The sequence below is a fragment of the Myodes glareolus genome, chromosome 5, assembly GCF_982192425.1.
Source record: "Myodes glareolus chromosome 5, mMyoGla1.1, whole genome shotgun sequence".
Lineage (NCBI taxonomy): Eukaryota > Metazoa > Chordata > Mammalia > Rodentia > Cricetidae > Myodes > Myodes glareolus.
Window position 1 is genome coordinate 18,196,205 of NC_142030.1, and position 16,358 is coordinate 18,212,562.

Here is a 16,358-nt window from a genome sequence, read left to right on the forward strand (position 1 = left end):
CAAATGCAATGTGTTTTCACATCTTACCAGACCATTTCAAAAACAGTATTTATACATACTTTAAAATGTTCTTATGTCATTTCTCAATAGTCTAAGTGACCTCTCACCACATTCCATATATCAACTAAGATAAAGCAAATGGCTCATTTTTCTTATATTTATAATGCTATATTCAGTTTATTCCATCAAAACTGCGTATTGCCAACTATATGATAAAGTCACTTGCTATGAGTATCAAATATTACTTTATTTTTGAAAATTCATATACATATAGGCATACTACTTTCATTCAGAGGATGTTTCTATACCTTTCAAACTGAAATATCAAATATTTATTTAAAATATTTTAAATTATTAAAGTTATACTAACATTTTTTAGTCTTACAGTTAAATGCAGCTAAAGATGTAAAACATTAAAAAAAAAGTCAGTAAGTTTTATTTACCTAGAATTTTTGAAATTAAGAGCAGGGAAGTCTAGAACTGGAGTTATATATTGACATTAAAACTTAAAATTTAAATCAATATTTTCTTTTACATCATGTTATTTATATAAAAAAAACTGTACTCAATATGACCAAACCAGAGCATTCCCATCTTTTCTTAATTCCACAGGCAACAATTCATGTGATAGATGAGGAAACACACACACAAAGACAATCAAAATACAATACACACACAGACACATACAGAAATAGCAAATAATTATAGAGAAAACACATGTCTCAAAGTATGGACAGACAGATTGGCATGGATGAGAACAGTAGAAATCACGTGAGGCCACAAGGACCCATGGGTGCAAGATGGGATCGCACCACCAGAGACCATGGGCTGTAGGTCCTATTCTTATTATGAATGGTAAGAGACAATGGTTTAAACAGATACGCAATTTGAGACGCTTAGTTTTAAAAACTGTATCAATGTGTATGATTAATTTTAGGCAGCAAGAAATGACAGATGGGAAACCCTGAACAGATAGCAGCAATATTCCAGACAGGGGTAGAGAGACTTAAAACAGAAATATAAAAGAAAGTGGTGATATTTCATTTAAAAAAAAAGTGATGTATCTGGCTGGGGACATCTCTCAGTGAGTGACGTGTTCATGGTGCAACTGACCACCTGAGTCTGGACCCCCAGGTCCCGTGGAAAAGCCAGTATGGGGTGTTGCCCTGCATCCCTAGAGTTGCGAGGACGGAGGACTCCGGGAGCCTGTTAGCCAGCCAGCCAGCCAGCCTAATCCACTTGACAAGCTTCAGGCTTAGTGCAGGACCCTGATTCAAATGATGAGATGAAGAGCTATAGAGGACAACGCCTGACATCAACCCCTGACCACCACCACCACCAACAACACACACACGAGAGGGAGGAAGAGGGAGACCAAACATATACACTAGAGTACTTCATAAGTACTCTATTGTTTCTTTTGAAAGAAACAAAATTTAAACTTCCTTAAAAAGAACAGACTCGATTCTTTGAGCATTATTCAATAACAACACACGTATTTTGTGCCGTTTTAGGTTTACAGCAGCTGCCTTCCTACCCTCACAGAACAAAGCGGCTGCACTGAAAGTCAGTCAGACTTACAGGCAAAGATCATGGTTTCCCGAGCACGCATAAATCAGAACTTGGGGCTTTGCACCTGTGACCCTGGGCAAGTCACTCAACTCTCAGACACTCTCTTCAACCCACACTCAGAGTGATGACTGGACCTGCCTCCAAAGACTGTGGTGAAGACCCAAAAGGACGGAATCAGGAAGGAATAACCTGGCAGGGGAAACATGGCTGTCTGTGGTGCCTGACTGAGGGCTGAGGGACAGTTCAAAGTATAGCACCTGTCTAGGACATGTGAAGCCCCGTGTTTGAGTCCCAGCACTCTCCAGCAACAGAGCAATTTAATCTAACAAACCTCCCCTCCTCTATAAAAGCATAATCTTGGTAGAAACTGAATAAAATTTTACCTATTCTAATTTCAAAATACAAAGTTCCTTTTTGTGTGGTGGCCTGCTTCTGATTAGATGTGCCAGCAAAGGGGCTCACTGGGACAGATGATCAAAACCAACAAACAAGCTCCCAGTTGGATGGAGGTTTGACACTTAGCTCCCCGAGTCAGGAAAACCTGCCATGGCACCAACTCCACCAGTTAGAAGAGAAATCTCTTGCCAGAAATGCCATGTTCCCACTGGCAGAATAGCCCTGTGCCTCGCCCAACTGGGTCAGGGCTGCTTCCTGGCTGCAGATTAGTGGCTCAGGGACGAAAAACCGGCAGTGGTCATAGGCCAAATGTACATTCCTCTCAAAGTACACTATTAACCTGACATCCACAAGGCAGCCTGACACAGCCATCTTTCGGCCAGCTGGGTGACAGGAGAGCTACATAGCTTTACACCTCACCAAAAGACAAACCTCGAGATCGGAGTGTAGCTCACTGGGAAAGCACCTGCCTAGCATGTGCACAGTCATCAGAAACAAAAGGATAAAATAAAAACAAAAGCATGCATATAATCCCCAGAATGACAAAAGTAGAAGCCATTAGGAATGGCCATTTTGAAGCTCTGGCTATATAGGTCATAGGTTGAGGAGAGAACTTACCACTGTTATTCTGCTAAATGGACATAAGGAGTAGAATTATGCCTAATGATTGTTACTGCACCCAGAGATCAGAGACTCTCAGACCTCACCAGGAAATCTTCTTGCGGCAGAGGGCAGTTACCACAGAGACCCACAACCACTCCTTGTGCAAAGAAACAGAATATACAGTGCTAGCCGGGAATGACACAACCGTGTTAAGATTTTCCTTAATCATATGTATAACCTTATTTTTACTGATTAAATTTTCTTATCAAAATAACCACCTAATTTGAGTCAAACAATACTCAATAATTAATTATCTTAAATGATACATTACTAACTCTTCTAATATTCATCTTCATTTTTTTAAAAAGATATTTTTTAGTGTATGAGTGTTTTGCTTGCATGTATGTGTAGGTATCGTGTGGGTGTCTGTTAGTTGCAGAGGTCAGCAAAGGACATTTGATTCTCTAGAACTGGAGTTGCATGTGGGTGCTGGGAACTGAACGTGGGTCCTCTGCAGAAGCAGCAAGTGCTCTGAACCACCGAGTCACCTCCATAGCTCCCATATTTTAAATGACATACTTAACATTACTATTTCTTGGTTTGTAATCTAAGACATTAGCTATCATCTTCTTCTAGGGTACATAGAAAACTGAGGCAGGAGGACCACTCGAGTGTAGGCATTCTTTGACTGCCTACATATCACTCTAAATTTCCAACTCACGACTTCAGATAAGGTTTACTTACTAGTCAGTAGTTCACTTACATTATAATGGAAAGTTTTCTCTCTACTAAGACAAGCGTCATTTTTTGAGTAAATTTTCTTCAACAATGTTTTATTATTTGGGGGATTAATAGCCTAGTACTTGTGTACAAGGGGCACTGTTTGCTTTGGAGCAAGGGTCTTGCTGTTTCAGAGGCTGGTCTCAAACTCCTGTATGCAAATGATCCTCCCTGTCTCTGTTGCATAAATAGCAGAGACTACAGGTGTGAGTATTCACTCTGACTGCCCATTTAAAATAATTTATCTTTCTAAGTAACTGACATTTTTTCCACAATTATTCAAAAACAGTTGCCAAGTAGTCACACTTCCAAATAGTGAAATATCGAAGCATAGTTTCTTCCTTAATTCTGACCCTTTGGATCTGTCTTGTATCAACTCTTTATGCCTTCTCTAACGCACCTCAAGAGTTCTTTGCTAGTCAAGTATAGTGATATTTGTGCTTAATCTGAGCATTCTTGATGTAGAGGCAGGAAGATGTCTCTAAATTCAAGACAAGGTCTGGAATATTCAGTTCCTACTTTTCTGGGTCCCATGTCACTCTATGTCAAAGTAGTTCTCAAACTATAAAGTGTGTGTGTGTGTGTGTGTGTGTGTGTGTGTGTGTGTATGTGTGTGCGTGTACATGTGTCTTTAAAAACTCTTACAGATAAACTCAAGAGTTTGTCTGTATATAAATCTGACTCTGAAGTTTGCCCTCACTCAGAACACGATAGGCCCTAGACCACTGTCTTCAGGACTGTAAGGTTACCACTGACGAGTCTCCCTAATTTCTAATAACTGCTCTGCAATTTGTTTTTTCTCTTCCTGGAAACCTTTACAATACTCTCTCTCCCATTTGCTTTGCAGTTTTATGATTGGGATCTCAGAATATGTTTTCATGCTTTGTGTCCTTGTTTTCAGTAGCCCCTTTCTATCAGAAGGCTTATCTAGGGTGGTTTAGTGTTGAGTTTTGGGACACTGCCTTAAATGACTGTTTTTAATTTTTTTTCTTTTTCCCAGAGACAAGGTTTCTCTGCCCTAGCTGTTCTGGAACTTGCTTTGGAGAACTCACTGGTCTTGAACTCACAGAAATCTGCCTCCTGAATGCTAGAATTAAAGGTGCCACACCTAGCTATATTTTTAAATATTTTAATGCCAGACATTTTGTATTATCTAGACTGCCCAGGCACTGAACCAGACTACCAGACTGGTTATCGAAATTACCTCTATTTTCTAACCAGAGTCTAACATCTGGAATTACTTCTCTTTCCAAGCTTTCTATTAAACTTAAGGAAATAATATACCATATTTCGCATTCCCATCAGTTATTTACCACATTCCCTTATCCTCTGACATAACATTCATTTTTACTTTTTCAGGTAAAATATCTCATCTGTTAGAATGCACAATATTTCAAAAGTTCTCTTCGGTTCATCATCTACATCACCTCAGTTTCATCCAGGTTGGTTCAGGGGTACTTTTGCTACCATGATTAACTGACTGGGTAATCTCTGAAAGAAAAGAGGTTCATTTGGGGTCATGGTTACAGAAAATGGGAATTCACACTGGCAGCTGTGTGGAAAGGGAAGTGCAGGCATGCAGCACAGAAAACACAAAGGGCAGGCAGCTGTCCTTTGTGAGACTTCTCTCCTGCATAACAAGCCTAGGCCCTGAGGTCATGCAAGAAAGATACTAATCCAATCATGGGGCAATGTCTCCAGACCCAAACACCTCCACTGATCCCCGCATGCACACCTCCCAACACTTCCACACAGAAAATTAAAACTTCAGAACAAAAGCTCTTGCGGGGCATATTTAAAACATAGCCAGATTCCTTTAGATTTGTTTTCTTGTCTACTTAGACCCTTTATTATATGACAGGCAGTGGATGGAAGCATGGATGTGAGGAGCTTTGGATAACACACATTGTTTTATCACATACTGCTCTGCAAATACCCACTCCTCGCGCCCTCTTCCCTGACAGTAGGATATACTAGTCTCCCCCAGCAACTCTGGACTTAGCCATGTGATTTCATTTAGCCAATGGTATCATAACACAAGCAGAAATGGTTTGACTTTACCTTCACGATGTGATGATTCTCCATGAGAAAAACATTACCTAGTGTTGCTGCTGCTGCTGCTGCCCTGGTTGTCTGAACCACAGAAAGAGCGCACATGGAGAAGGATGAAACCCTAACTTTGGCCAAGCCAGACACCCAATGCTGTCCTGATTAACCAAACCATCTTCAAGGCTCACAGACGTTAAATAACTTGGAGAAGATTCTATAGTGTGAAGTTGCGATGAACACTGGGCTGATTTCAATCTCAATCCTCCTATCATATCATATAATCTCTCTAAACATACAGCCTAAAATAAAAATCTCAGTTTGCAATTTAGTACAGGTAGAAGATACAAACAACAGGGTCACTGGAGAAGATAAAATTCAGATGGCCTGGATCAAATACCACAATTGTCACTGGTCATACAAACAAAGCCATGGCCATAGTTTCCAATGAAGAAGGATTTTCATGCCAGTATAAGCCAGTGTAGTACTGACATCTTACTAGCCTCCAGATCAAATCAAGTATTTCTGTGAAACATCTGTTTTTCTACTTACTTCTAGTCAGTTTCTATGGTGAGCAAATATTCCTTGAAGAATTATTCTTAAAAATGTCCTTTTCTCCCTATAGAATGTTACGAGAAAAGGCAACTAATGAATTCAAAAGCACTTCCTGAGGGCCAGTGCGGATCTCTGGCAAAACTGTGCACAAAACAGGTGAATTGGGACTAAGACAGATATTTGAGATGAAGCAGATTCAACTACACTATAACAATTATATAACTATACAGCAGATTTTTGGTTAAGCCAAATGTAAATCCACTGTTCTGCCATGCTAGTAGATTCATGGCAAACTAAGAATGTCTGCGGCCCTGCAGTCCTGCATGAGACCTGAGCCTTTGGGCTGGTTTATAGAGGATTTACACCCACTGTTAAGTGGGGGGTTCTGTCCAGTTTTAGGATGTAAGTCTGGTTTACTGTAGACAAAATATCAAGTCATGAAAAAACTATATTTTTTCTTTAAAATGTGTTATGTTTTTGCCCCTAATTATATCACCCCTTTTATTGTGCTAAAAGAGTTTAAATACAGCAATCTGTCAGGTGTGATAGACTTATCGATGCACACTGCAACCACCATGGACAGAGATCTGGACTGCAGTACTGTTAGAAATACAAAGGAACATTAACACAACCTAAATGAGGCAAATTACCAAATAAGATGTGATTATTGGAAAGCTAGGAAAGAAAAAGGAAGCAACTTTTTCAAACGATGCATGGCAAAGAGCAGTTAAGGTATCCTGGCGATGGCTGAAATTGACAGTATCACAGATAGAAATGAATAAAGATGACCCAAAAGCACAGACCAAAAGGAGGCAGCATTAAATAAGGTAACTCTGAGGGTGAGATGATTCAACTACGAAAGGTTAAGACTCCCAACTGAAAATACAAGACAATGCGGAAACAAATGGAAAAGTCACAAATCGTGACAGAATCAAGACTCTCTTGATTGTTGATGACACCATTTTTCATGGCGAGTTTTGCTTAGTTTTACAATATCAGGTATGAGTTCCTCCCAACTGTGGCTTTAAGTTCAGACAGCTGCTGGTTGGACAGATCTTGCCAGGAAGTCATTTCTGTAGTATGCAGGATTTGCAGCTAGGTGGGGCCACTGCTAAGCCCTTCCCCATCAACATGATTGGCACCTTCTAACACCCTGAGAGTTAGCTATCAGGGAAAGGGCATCCAGGCGAACAACAGCATGATTTCTCCACATCTTGTGGCAAAAGTATGTAGAGTGTTCAGCACAGTGTCCTAATCTCAAGTTCTGGCAGGCAACCAAGAGCAATAAACTATACCCTGCTATGGTTTGGGGTATCTCTTAAAAAGCCCTGGCCAACAGCTCTGAAGTAGTTATCCCACAACTGGCACCATTTGGTAGTCCATGGATTCGGGGGTGGGGGGAGGCATTGTGCCTCATGTGAACCATAGTCTCTAGAGAACCTACTAGTATTACCATTTTACTAATTGACAGGGTATCTAATTGCCATTTAAACACATGTCCTTATTTACATAGGTCAGTGCACCTCTGGTCCCCCATCAGAGGCTCCTTTTTGTAATAGATGGCGGCTATTACAGAGAGTCACAAATGGTTTAAGTACAGAGCATAAGCGATTATGGAATGTTCAGCCCCAGACGAGACATCTGTATCATAAACCCAATACTCAAGTCTTATGGAGCATCAAGGGAGAGGAAGCAGCAAGGGTGTGAGAGCCAGAGGCCTGGGTGAACTGCTATGAAAAAGTGTCTTCTAGGCACACAAGGATGCTGCACTCATGAAGTCTCAACAGCTATGGCTGATGAACAAGACCTGCCCAAGACCCTACCAGTCCACATCCCAGAGTGGACGGGAGAACGGCTCACAAGGCCCCGACCTCAGGTGAGGGCTGAGGAAAGGGGAATCAGTTTTGTTCATGAATGAGCGCCCTGATAGGTGGCACATGCCTAAGTGATCAGCCTTATTAACTCACGTGTACGTGCATACAGTAAACACTAATAGGGAGTGGTAGAATTTTCATATAATAATTATTATGTTATTACTACACTACTATAAAAGAAAAGGAAGTAAAGTCAATAGTGGAATATGGGAGCACTCGAGGAGGTGGAGGGGAGAAGAGGCGGATGTGCTCGACATGAAACAGACTTACGAATGACAACTCTGGAGATTTAAAATTCTTTTTTTTTTTAGATTTAAAATTCTTACAATCAGTTTTTCCTTGTTTGAATATCGGAAAGTGCTTTGAAAGCTGCATTATTAAAAGCTAACCAGCACTGCCAGTGGCAGTAAGGACCCAGCACTACAGAGCATGCCTGTCCACAGCTGCCCGGGCTGCACCACCCACCTTCTGTGTGCGGTCCCTAGTGCTTAGTGTCCCCCGGGGTTCAATGTCGATGCCTTGTGAGGGATGCAGCCTCCCAGGAGCAGACACTTGCATTCTAAAGTCACCCACTTTGTACAGAAGCTCAGCATTTGTAGCCGGCTCCACTACAGTGAAACCGTACACTTGCATCTCAGTGAGCTACAGTGACAGAGAACGGGAAGAAGCGAGCACTGAATGAGCAAGGGCTGAGAATCTGCTGAGCCTCAGTCCGCTGCACACGCCATCCCCCAGCCCATGAGCATCCCACTACTACATGTGATGCCATCAAAAATAGGCCAATTGTCACAGAAAGCATCTCCATAAATACACTTATTTATCTCTTTCTGTCTGAATAAAGAACAATCTATCCCCAAAATGGTAGAAATATTATATACATTTTGAGAAAGGGTAAATATGTTGGTTGGTTTTTTTTTTGGGGGGGGGGAACTTGACACATGCTGAAGATATCTGTGAAGAAAGAACCTCATCACTTACTTGCCTACAGGCCAGTTTGATTAATGGTTGACATAGGAAGGGCCCAGCCCACTGTAGGTGGTGCCGCCCACCCCTGGGTTGTGTAAGAAAGTCAGCTAAGCAAGTAAGCTATGGGGAGTGAGCCAGTAAGCCCCATTCCTCCAGGGTATCCACTTCTTTTCCTGCCTTGAGTTTCTGCCCTGACTTCTCCCTTAGAATGGTCTAAGCGCTATAAGTGGAAATAAACCCTTTCCTCTTCCGTTGCTTTTGGTCACCGTGTTTTATCACAGCAGCAGAAAGCAAACTAAGCCAGTATGAATGTTTGCAGTTTAAGCGAAAAATGTGGCACTAGACACAAAAATAAATATGTGCAAATCTATCTAGACTACTAAATAAGGAGCAACTTAGGAGATTTTTCAAGAGTAAGCTTGAGCAATAAAATTTCCCTTCCTGAAATGACACTCCGCCGTAATGAAACACACCGAGTTTATTTTAGCAGAAGGCTATATTTCAATAGCACATCTTGGCAGGTTGGAAGGGGTCAGTAATACTTGACTACGTTAAGTGGGAAGAAATTTTTGCTCCTGTCATTTGTGAAGATCTTGGAATTTACCACCACAAATACCCAGGGTCTGTTGTAACTGCCAAGCTGACAGTTTCCTGAACTCCCCAGCCTAGCTGAGTACTCAGTGACACCTGACACTTTAACAACTAAGTTTAATGTTTCAGCAAGTAAAAAGGCTGTAGGCTGGGGCCATGCCATCCCGGGCAGTATTTCTCTGTTTTGTTTTGTCATGGCTATATTGTAAGATCTCTGTTCACAAATTTAATAAACTCAAAACACTCTGGGTCTTTGGCAGCTCCTTATTTTACATAGTGTTCTATCTCACATACTAAGCTATACTGAGACATCGACTATCATAGTCTTATAGGTTGTCTGTGAATAAATATAGCAGAAATGATTAATGTAGGCTATATTGTTTCTTTGCTTTGTGCTTGTAAAATGAATCTCCATGTTAGAATGCTTAAAACAAAACAGGGCTCAAAACAGGAATAGATAAGCACCTTACGTTCTAGAAAGAATTTGTTACCAATATAGTCAACATTCCAATTCAATAGAAAGGGAAATAACTTTCCATTTAAAATACTAACATATAATTAAGAATTTATATGCATTTACAGATAATATCTAAATAAAGACACATATGTAAAATATATGTATATTATAAATTATAATACATTACTATGCAAGTATATAATACATTCAAATTGACTCTATGCTATTTAATGAAATAATGACTGAAATGTTAGTTTTTTAAAAAAAATCCAAAAAGGAAGCCTGGCATAGTGGTTTATATTTATAATCCCAACATCTAGGAGGTAGAGGCAGGAGTCAGGTCAGGCTAGGTTAGTAAGTTCAAGGTCAACCTGGGCTACATGAAATCTTATTGTAAAGAATGAAAAACAAAATTAAAAACAAACAAAAAACAAAAAAAAGAGCCAAGAAGATATTATGACTCGTTTTGTTCTAAGAGCATGGGGTCACACATAATCCCTGTGCAGAAAAGCAAGAGGTGGGGGCTGGAGAGATGGCTCAGAGGTTAAGAGCACTGACTGCTCTTCCAGAGGTCCTGAGTTCAATTCCCAGCAACCACATGGTGGCTCACAACCATTTATGAGATCTGGTGCCCTCTTCTGGCATGCAGGCATACGTGCAGACAGAACATTGTATACATATTAAATAAATAATTTTAAGAAAAAAAAGAAAAGCAAGAGGTGTGGCTGAGAGCAGCCAATGCAAAGGAGTACTAGACTTGTGTTTTTGGATAAAATGACACAATTTTTAGGTGGCTGGCAGGATGGCTAGGTGACCCAAGTTAAACCCTAGAGCCCATAAAAAGGCAGGAGAAACATGACTCTACAATGCTGTCCTCTGACTTCCAAATGCACACATGCCCAAGCACACACACCATGCACACACACGGAACAGCAATGATGAGTGCATAAAATAACAAAGTGCTCACTTTAAATTGACTTCATATTAAAAAACAAGTCACACTAAACTGGCCAAGTCCTTCTGAAAGCATTTCAAAAGAATGCTGGATTTAGAATAACTATTGTGAAGGAGAAAAAAAATGTCTCAAGTTGTTTCTTTGAAAATGATCGGGAATAAAAATAGTAAGTTCTAAGAGAGACTCAACTTACAGAGACTAAGACACTGAAGTTCTCAGTTCTAATGGGACATACACATCACTGCACTCTTCCCAAGGCTCAAAGATCTGCATAGAAGAGGAGGTGGGGAGACCGTAAGGGCCAGAGGTGGTCCACACCATCAAGAAAACAGTATTTTCCAGACACAACACAGCACATGTGTATTGAACTTGCAGAGATTGTGACGGCATATACAAAACCTTTACATGCTTTAGCTAGACAAAATCCCAGCACAGAGTTGCGTGAGAGGGGCACAAACCCTACTGGTGGTTGAAGAGCTATAGGCATTTATAGCTGCTGGGGGAGAAAAAGGGAATTTTTGTTAATGATGTGACCACACACCAGGGTAGGCCCATTCCCAAAACACAAAATGAACTTGATGGGGAAAGAAGAAAAAATCTTAAGTTGGGTGAAAATGGGTACAAGAGATAAGAAGGTAGAAATGGGAGAAGCTGAAGGTAGTGACTATGTTCTAAATATGTTGTATGAGAGTCTCAGAGAATTAGTCCATATGCTGTTTCAAAAATGGGAATTCCTTTTTCTCTGGAGAGACAACACATACAAAAGAATGGAATTCTCATAGGCCAAGACATTGTTCTATATGATTTTCACTTTTATTAACAAAAATAATGTACTAAGTACAAATGCCGTAAGGAAAACACATTCTTAATAAAAATCCATTTACAATTGTGACTAGAACACTTGCACGGCCTGGGTCTTGCAAGGCAGAAAAGTAGGAGAGAAGAGAAAAGCAGAGAAGAGTAGAGGCGGGAAGAAGATGGACAAGAGAAAGAAAGGGACTCTAAACAGCTACCCCCCAACTCAGGAAAGCACGCCATAGCACGGGAAAATATTTATCACCATCTGGGAAAAATCATTATAAAACAAAAATAAAATACAAAAATTTTGGTTTGGGAAAGCAAGCTATTAATTTACTGCTTTACATAATTCCTTCCCTTAAGGAAGAAAAATCATGGTTCTGGAGACGTGGGTCAGCAGTTTCGAGTGCATACTGCTTGTGCAGAAGACCAGAGTTCAGTTTCCAGCATCCAGGTCTAGAGGCTCACAACCACTAACTTCAACTACAGAGCGTCTGATGCCCTCTTCTGGCCTCCACAGGTCCCTGCATTCATGTTGCAGACACAGACAGTCAGACATGCACACATAAATGAAATAAATCTTTAAAAAATTCCTTAAGTTCTTAGTTCACTATAGCAAATGTTTATGAATACAAAGTATATAGCCTACTATGCCTCACACTATATATGCATATTTATGTTATTTCAATATCTACTTATGCAGATACGCACACATGCATATGCACTATCCATGTAAAACATGCAGTATATCTAGTCTTCTGTCCTTTATAATTACTGAAACATAAATTGCTTACCATTTTGATAAAAAGGCAAATTCAATGATATATATAATTTCTCCTTTAAATTTACAACTGCTAAGCTACAGTAAATAAGAGAAATCACTACAATATTCTTGTTCCATTCTTAGAAAATTCACAGGAGGAAATGTCTCATAAATAATAAAATGAAAGCTCCAGAACTCATGATACATTAAATCCAACCATCAACTTCATACTGTATCACTCTACTCTGGGATTATTTCATGCTTCTGTCAAAGCTATTAATACTTTCCAACAGAATAATTCAGTTGACAATATGCTGAAAATTAACATTAAAATAATTTAGTTTCTGTTGCTCACTGCTAACTAGCGACACTACCACAGCCTCCACATAAATGAGAATCTGACTAAATTCAGAAAACAGGGTAAACACAAAAGCCACACTGAAGCAGTGTTCACAGACACAGTGTGATGGTGTCTCCAGGTAACACTGAGATGTTCTTGCTAATTAAAATAAATTTCAGCTGAAAATCCTCCATCTATAAAGTTGTGTGTGATTTTGCTATAGAAAAACTTGATCTGTAAATTTAAAAATAAGATTTATTCTTTTTTTAGTTTTGAAAATATCTTTCTTAATAGTTATGTTTTCAACACTCTCAGATTTTATTGTAACATCAAAAATAAGTGAAAGATATTATTCATAATTATAAATCAAATAATTTATTTAAAAGTTTGTTCAAAATTTAAAATATTTTAAATGGCTATCAGCCTAACGATCATTCAGTGTGAAAATCTAATATTCAAATGTAGTATTTTCATAATCATAGGTATTGGTACAACATACAAATACATTTGGTTGATGTAGGCATAAAAAACTAACTATTAAAGCAGCAGTTTCCTAAGAAAACTGTACAATTAATTAAGTCATGACATCAGCTAATAAAAACTACCCTTTAAAGAATTAATTCCTTTACATGTATGCAGAAAAACAGGCCATCCTGGCAAGACTATTTTGTCTTCTAACAATGCAATTTTTATTATTTTCCTACTAGCATAAAATAATTCTTATATGTGATGTTAATTTTGCAGAAGTTGTCTGGAAAATAATCAGTTAAATATTCCCGTTTCTAAAATATATATACCAGAAATCTCTTGAGTTACTTGATACGCCTGTGTATATTTTTAAAGTTGTCTGCCTGAAATACTGTGTTAGTGATACATTTTGGAAAGTGTGTTCCTACCCTGAAGGTTTCAGTTATTTATTAAAGACACAGGCTTTTAGAAATAAAGTAGAGGACTGCAAACAGAAGCAGAAGGGAGGGGTGGGGGAGACCACAGATACTAGGGATGGTATTCTTCAGTGGTCACCTGGACCCATCCCATCCCCCTCAGCTCAGAACCCACACAGTCAACTCCATTCTCCTGGACAGAAACTCAGGCTCCCAACTCTGCTCTTAGGTGTTTTCCTACAAATGTGGAATGATGCCAAGTCAGAATGCTAACTAGTCACAGACATAAGCAAGCTTCGACAGGCAACAATTAATTTTTAAAATTAACAAAAACCACATCATTTGTTTCTCAACAAGAACTTTTTCTTCTGTTTCTTTTCTTAGCTTAATACTCTGACTTCTTTAGCTTTCAAACATCCTTTGTCAGGCACTGTACATTACACCTTCATCATAAATACATTTTCTCAGGCTTAAATTGTATCACATTCACTATTTAGTGAAAGTTGGGGACAAAATAAAACAATTCTCCCCAAACAACAAAGCCTTCATCGGTTTACCCACTCGAGATCTCTTAGATGGTTTGTTTTATAGAAAACAATGTTTTAGCTTGTCCTCTAATCGACTACATCCAGGACAAACAGAAAACTCCCCCTGTAGTCTGGGTGACATAACAGCACAGACAGGGAGTGTGCCCCCTCACTATAACAATGTCACCCCTCCCCAAGTTGCTTTTGTTGTTGGGTGCCCAGGTTACGGGAACAACAGTCTGAAGAGAGCAGATGAGGAGACATGGCTTGAGTCACACGGAAGCAAACAAACCCACAGCTGCTGCCTGAACGCCTCTGGAAGGACTCAAATGCCCTGACCACCTCAGCAACAGACCTGTGTGCAGCTTACCTCCTGGATGTATTCGGCTGCATCCTGAACACCATGGGCCTTCCTTCACTGGGAAACTGGGCAAATTCATCTTATTTTGTTGGAAGATTTTCATCAAAACTAATGAGATGTTCTTACGTGACGAGGAAATAGCAAATTTTTAACAACAAACAGCTTATTTATAGAGACACAAATGATTGGAGAAAAAAAATCCTTCTGTACTGAGACACGGTGTACGTGATCTCACCTTATGGGGAGTTTTTAGAAAAATTGACTTTAGCTGTGGGTTATAAAAATATTTCTGTAAAATTCCATTTGGAGAACTTATGAATTTACTGTACTTGGTTTTAACTGAAAAAAAAGTAACCCATTTTTTTTCTAGCTAATTTTATCCAGCAGCCCCAAATGTGAAAATAGATGTTCTTATTAATAAGTTTTCTGAGTGCAGCTCCTCTGGGTTCAGCAAAGCACACAGGAAGAACTGTGTCCAGTTTACTCTGGGAATGATCTATGTGGCTTCTCGTGGATAGAAGCCACTCTCATTTACATTACTAAGCTAGAATACCAACACTGCTTCCTTTATTTCATACTAATAATAAAAATAAAATAGGTGTAGTTCAGAGAGACTGAGGTAGGGATCAGGGAGAGTGCTTTTCATGAAGGAAAGCTAAACAGAATGAAAAGGCCTCCCACGGACTAACCTCATCTAGTACAAATTTCCACTTTAGCCCATGTAGGAATATACTATCTACAAAAAAAGTTGAATTTCAGACAAGTCCACTTCTACTTTCTTCCTCCCCTGGGAAATTCTCAAGACATATTTATATCTTCCCAGTTCTAGAACAATACATATTTTAAAAATTACATGTAAGTGTTTGGATATGTGCAGGCGAGTACAGGTGCCTGTGGGGCCAGAGAAGGCACCAGACATTCGATGCTGAAGTTGCAGGAGCTGTGAGGTGTTCGACGTGGGTGCTGGGAACCAGGCTGAGGTCTTCTGTAAAAGCAGTACTTCTCAGTAGCTGAAGCAGCCCTCCAGTCCCACAACTCATACTTAGGAAGGCACTTTCTTTAGGCATCTATGCCCAATTTCTGCATTGTTTGCCACCAGCATAATTTATTTCTGAGATCAATGGTACCTGAGTATACTGAATGAGTAGAAAAAGAAAAAAAAAATGCGGAGACCATTTTTCCTTATGTATACATTTTATGTTTGTCAGTCCCTGTGGGCTTGTCCCTACGGTTCTGTAGCAGAGTCTGAGACTGCGCTCCTCCAGCGCTGTTCTTTCTGCTCGGGCTGTTTTAGTTATTTCGGGTCTTTATGGTCTACTATGTGAATTTCAGAATTTCTTTTTATTAATACTTCTCTAAAAATGTGGAATTCTAGTGAGAATTTAGTTGAATCTGCAATTCAATTTAGGTAATACAGTAATCTTCAAAATATTAATTCTGCCAATCTTTCTAAAATTAATTTATTTTCAATCATGTGTATGTGTGTCTATGTGAGTGTATGTCATACATATTTGGGCGCACATACAGACCAGAGACATGAGATCTTCTGGAGTTGCAGTTACAGGTGGTTGTGAGCCTCCCAATGTATGGGTATTAGGGATTGAACCCAGGTTCTCTGGAAGAGCAATAGGTTCGCTTAATTGCCGAGGCAGTGCCTGCCAATACTTGAGGATGAGAGCTTTTTCCATTCTCTAGTGTTTTCTTCAACTGCTTAAGCTTTGTAAAATATTTTTATTGTAGATGTCTTTCACTTATTTATTCTTATTCACATACATATACACATACATACATATATAGTATATATATAAATACTTTATACATAAAAATAGACATATATGTATGTGTGTATATGTAAGTGTATTCACACTGTGAATAAGAATGAAATTTTTT

The 16,358-nt window shown here is 39.3% G+C and overlaps 1 protein-coding gene across 6 annotated transcripts in view; it reads right to left on the minus strand.

Annotated features, from left to right (window-relative positions):
* Positions 1 to 16,358, minus strand: part of Sdccag8 (SHH signaling and ciliogenesis regulator SDCCAG8) — a 197,375-nt gene that overhangs the window by 108,280 nt on the left and 72,737 nt on the right. The gene's annotated exons all lie outside the window — the stretch shown is intronic.